The 5,788-nt window shown below is 39.7% G+C and overlaps 1 pseudogene; it reads right to left on the reverse strand.

Moving 5' to 3' along the window:
- Positions 1–1,579: 1,579 nt before the first annotated feature.
- LOC145486895 (uncharacterized) lies at positions 1,580–4,994 on the reverse strand (annotated as a pseudogene).
- Between the last annotated feature and the right edge of the window lie 794 nt (positions 4,995–5,788).

Below are 5,788 nucleotides of genomic sequence, written 5' to 3' on the forward strand. Positions count from 1 at the left end.
ATTATTTGCAAAAAAGAACAAAAAAGAAAAAATGGCAAATTCTCCAGGTGGGTCAAATACTCTAGGCTAAGGGGGAGAGCAAGAAAAAAGGTAAATACCCTGCACCCAGGCTCAGCTGGAAAATAACACTGCTCAAAATTTGATAAATCATATCAAACGCTTCTATTCACATGTGTGTTTATTCTTCCACTGGTCACAACATCGGGTGAGAAGATTTGGGTTTGTTTGTTTTTTTTATTTAGAAAATAGCACAAAGAAAGTACACACACTGATTGGTTTAAGGTGGCCGAACACAGTTTTTGCTTGCGCTTTTGCTGATGCAATTCAGTGCACGCACAAGGATTGGAAAAAACAAACATGCCGACAATAGAGCGATCATTTTATCTACTCAACACCTGCAGTATCTGTGCTATTTTTCTTTATAATCGAACACAACGTATTGATGGCTTTAGTCTTTTATCACAAGGATATGTTAGAAAAGGTAACGATGCAAAGAACCCAACAATTCTCAGCTTTTTCTTTCATTTTCTAACCACTCATTAGAATTTCACGAAATTTGGCACGAAAATACTTTAGGAAATAAGTAACTGGAGTATTGAAAATAACTGAACTTTAACAAAGGAAATTCTAGATATTCCAGTGAACAATCAACAAGGGATAATTAAAGATCTCTCTGTTAAATTAATAGCAAAATGGTGTTAACTTGTGAGCATCATTACAAACTTGTTGCAGGCAAATTATAAAGAAAATCTAATGACTAGATTTTCTGCAAATAAACAAAACCGATTTTAATGGCCTGTTTATATTTATTCATGTTGCCATGGCAATGGCACATATGTCAGCTTAACGATCAAAAAACCAAAGTTTGTGTTGTTAACTAGCTTGCTGCCATTTTTGATGACCGAGGGATCAAGGGTTTTAGAGAAAAGGTGAATGAAACATAGGTATCAAAAACTGTGTTCAGCCACCTTAACATTGTGTTTCTGGAACTCTATAGAAACAGAACTAGCACAAGCTGTTGACAGAATGATATCGCAAACAAAGAAAATTTACATTGTGATGATCAAAGTAGACAAGTTGTTTTCTTTTTCTGTCACAGAATTTTCCATAAGAAATAGAAAAAATGTTCTCTGTGTTTTTATCGAGTTTTGGTGTAAATCTGTCTGTTGTAGATAGTGAGTAGCCTAGCAGTGTAAGGTTGTTAACAAACTGGCAGGTGCTTTTTTACATTTTTGATGTGTCTGTGAAGAGGATTTACATAAAATTTTGAATGACTAGGATTAAAACATGAGCAGAATGCCTGGCTATTGCCCAGGAGGGAGATAGACACTGCTGTAATTGACTGATGGATTGTAAATCTATAAATTTACTTCAGTTTTACTTGCATGACAGAAAAATACTGGTTGTGATGCCTCTTAAGTAAATTGAACTGCTGCTAAAATTTATTAAGATCACTTTCCCTAGCTAATGGTTATATTTTAGATCCAATTTAGGGAAACTACAAAATACAGGGCCACTTATTTACATCTCATTGAATCACAAAAGTGCCTATTGTATTATGCTTCTTTCTGACACGTGTAAACGAGGTGGTCCTAAGAGGCCCTGCATTCTGTAGCTAATTTCCTTTCTTTTAATGCACAAGAAAATGTTCAGTTACAGCCTCATAACATCATATTAATTTTAATGTTTTACATGACAAGAACCTTGTATTTGTCATGGGTATCCTCTAGAAGCACAGCGATTCGTCCATCCATGGTCGCTGTCATTCCTGTAATGTAGCGAATTCGTTCTTCTTGGATTTGAGTGCTGCGCACAAAGTCGCCATCTTTGGTGAATATTTCCACATGCAGGAGACCAGGGGCGAGTAGCTTTCCTTCCACACCAGCGATGACGACATGTGTATTCGCCCGGTGAAATGCAATGAATGAGTTGCCAGTAATCAGATACCCGTGTTTGCGCAAAGAACTCTGGGATCGTCAGGGGGCAAACATTGCAAGTCGCTAGAAGGAAATGTATGGCGAAATGTTGTTTCGACGCCCCAAAAAACATGGTTTTGGGGAGAGATCAACGCTTTTTCGCTGTTGTTTTATCGCGAATGGATTTTGGCAATGTTGATACATGGAAAATGTAAGTTTTTGTTTGAATAACCGTGAAATAAGTGATAAAATTTACCGATAAACTCCCTTTTGCTTGCGTGAGGTTTATTGTGAAATACATTGAAGAGAATATTGAAAATTTCAACACACGCCTGATCTCGAGAGGCTACCCGGAGCAAATGGTAGAAAAGACCCTCCGAGAAGTTAAATATAAAGACAGAAAAGAAGCTCTACAACAGAAATCGAAAGTTGTAGAAGGAACTACTACCCTTTGTGTCGGGCAATTTCACTCAACCGTCAATACCAAACTTTGGAAAGCATAATCACGCACAAATGGCACTTTTTAATACAAATACTCAGAGATATATTAGAGGAGCCACCCTTGATCTGTTATGGAAAAGGAAAATCACTGAAATACGTGCTTGTAAAAGCAAAACAAAGGCTTTGAGCAACACAGTAGCCACACAGTACGAGTCTCGCGGACTCATTTGTCATGAAATCAACCCCAGACAGTACAATGATCGCCACCGGGCTTATTTCCAGTATTATTTGTATGACTGAGCTTTCAAATAAGCCAAAAGTAGCCTGTACACAACTTAAAAGGCCTTACTGGGTTGTTTCCTCTCGATTTATACCTAATTAATTTTGTAATATTTTCAGACCATTACGCGATGTAAATTTCACAATAAACCTCACGCAAGCAACGGAGTTTATCGGTAGATTTTGTCGCATATTTCACGGTTATTCAAACAAAAACTTACATATTCCACATATCAACATTGACCAAATCCATTCGCGATAAAAACGACGGCGAAAAAGCGTTGATCTCTCTCAAAAATCGTTTTCTTGTACCTCAAAACAACTTTTCGCCATACATTTCCTTCTAGCGACTAGCAATGTTTGCCCCCTGACGATCCCAGAGTTCTTCGCGCAGACACGGGTATCCGATTACTGGCAACTCATTCATTACTGGAGACCAATAACGTCCTTGGAGTTCAAACTTGTTCAAATGGACGCCGTCTTCACTGAATATGTGAACACAGGAATCATCCCGCTCCACTACCATAACACGGCCATCATTAGCAGCAGTGATATCACTCGCATACTTCAATGTTCCTTCTCCAAAAGAACGAACAAACAATCCATCGGTATCGTACACAGCCACACTAGAGTGGCTCAGTACCAGTACTTGACTGTTGGTGACTGTCAGTCTGTTCCAGCCCTCTCCCCTCACAGGAAACTTGTGATGCAGGCCAGCGGTGTTGTTAAATTCATAAACAACCAATCCCTTATATCCAGTCTTCTTCTTGTCTCTGACCAGTACATAGATGTTGTCCCTGTTGTCTGTGGCTACATCAAGAATATATAACTTTGTTTCAACGTCATCCTTAGGGACGCTGAAATATTGCATGAACTGACCACGAGGATCAAACATCTTTACGTCATTATAATTATAGCCACACTCTCCAACAATGAATTGCCCGCTGGAGTTTGTAGCGATTCCACTCGAGGGCTTCATCTTGTGCTCCTCTTCACCTTCCTGACTAAATGACCATGGTGTAACACAACAGTATTCCATGCCCTGTTTACGCAGAACTTTTGCTACTCTCTCGTCACGCAATGGATCCACTTTGTCCTCTCCACTTGGAACGCAAGGTCAGTTTGACAGCTTTTTATTACCGAAACAGATAATCAGGGTGGTGCTGTAGATGACGAAATTCACGTGACAGACGTCGGCAATAATTTTCCAGCGCTCGTCCTTTCCAAATCGAGCCCAAAAGCCTTTCGTTAGCTCGACGTTAAAACACTCTTGGACAGCTGACAGACGATGAAGTTCTTCAATACACTTTCTACATGGTGCTACTACGTCCTCGGGATTGTCTAGTTTCTCTAGTATTGTTGCCATGACTCGATATTGCATTGCTAGAATGCGGTCGGCCGTTTCTAGAGCTTTATTAGCGAAGGCTCTTGTTGCCTCCCTGCGAGCATCTTTAAATCTCTCTTTCGCGTCGGAAAGCGCCCTCGTAACTGATTCATCCAGGTCAGTAAGCTCCAACTTTCTCATTGCTTTGACGAGAGAAAATGCTTCATCGCAAGCTGCTTGTGTTGTTGCCGTACCGTGCTCGCTTCTGGACCTTGCCTTATTAAACACGTCATACAGCAACTCGATTCCTTCCTCAAAGAAGCTGATACTCGCCAGCAAATCTTTCCTTGATAATCCATCCAACTTGGACTTGATATCGTCGATTTCACGGACGATCAATCCACGAAATTTCTGATCCGTTACATCACCATCTTTCAGCTTCTCCGCTGCTTTATCTCTGCCTTTATTTACAAGCAAGCCAATAAGTTATAAGTTGTAAATGGTGCGTTAGAACTGTAGTCTACTAACCGTTTCCACTTTGGATGCTTCGTACGGACACAACTTCGCAGGCCACCTCTGGAATTTCTTGAAGGAGACGAAAAAACTGGTCTTTTTTACTTTCATCAATCTCAAGAGTTATCTACGTATGAAGGTAATAAAGACATTCGTGAAATACAGCTCTAGAGGCTAACAAACGATACAGAGAGAATCGATGTAACAGAAAAAAAAAATTTACTTACCTGCACCCGTTTTCCATTGGCATTATTTTCAGCTCCACGCAACATTGTACAGACTCGTTCCACGCGTCAGATATTTCGATTCAAAAAAAATAGTTACGGAATGACAGCCTTTATTAGTCTTGTAAGCACTGTGCGCAGCACTAGTAGCAGATATGAGACCTCCGTGCGTATCGCGCGACCCGGAGATGTTGACAGCTCCGTGTCTAGAGTGAAATGACTGACTGCTCGCCCAGTCCAAGGCTCCTTATATAGCGCGGGTCCTTGTTTAAACACCGCTGTAGCAATCGAAGACATGTTAAAGTTTGTAGTAAAGATCTCAGCAAGTGTTGCGTGTTTGGTATAAATGATCTTGATTTGATGTAGCGTCACAATTGTTAGAAATACGGCTGAAAAAAAATAAGGGTCAGCATCGGTGCCTTGAAATAAAATATCTGCTGGACTCGATACAGACTGGACTCCACATAATGTGGACTGAAGAGCTCATGGCTTGTTTGTTTGTTTTGTTTTTTCGCTTGTAGCATCATATTCATAATATTTACCTAAAGTAACAATCTTGTAGAAGTCAGTTAAGAGAAGTTAGAAGAGAAATTGGAAACATTTTTATTCGATTTTAACTCTTTTTCATGACTTTGACTCCTTGTAATTTTTAGGGATATGACGAATGCTTCATTGTACGTATCGTTTTTTTACTAGAAAGCTATGCGTTGGGTAGCCTCACACCACAGTCATTATATTTATAGAACCGAAGGATTATTTCATTGCATTCTGGTACAAAACTTCCTGCTCTTAACAGTTAGTTGGACAGCCTTGAATCATCAGCAATCTAGTTTATCTTACATCAGCAATCTTATTGCACGAGGTTTCATCTGAGATGTTTTTACAATTTTCAAACTTCGTTTTAAACATAAGTATTTAATTTAAAATGGATTCTTGTCCATGCCTTCCATTTTGATTGGATGTCGTTGAATTCAGTCCACATTTTGGGTGGTTCAGTCCTGTCCAGTTCTCTTCCTTGCAGCGCGTTCGTCACATGTCACAAAGACCAGTCTGTGCTCAAGTGATGATTAAGAGGGGGGCATTGGGTATCA

This window comes from Orbicella franksi, chromosome 5, assembly GCF_964199315.1.
Source record: "Orbicella franksi chromosome 5, jaOrbFran1.1, whole genome shotgun sequence".
Classification (NCBI taxonomy): domain Eukaryota; kingdom Metazoa; phylum Cnidaria; class Anthozoa; order Scleractinia; family Merulinidae; genus Orbicella; species Orbicella franksi.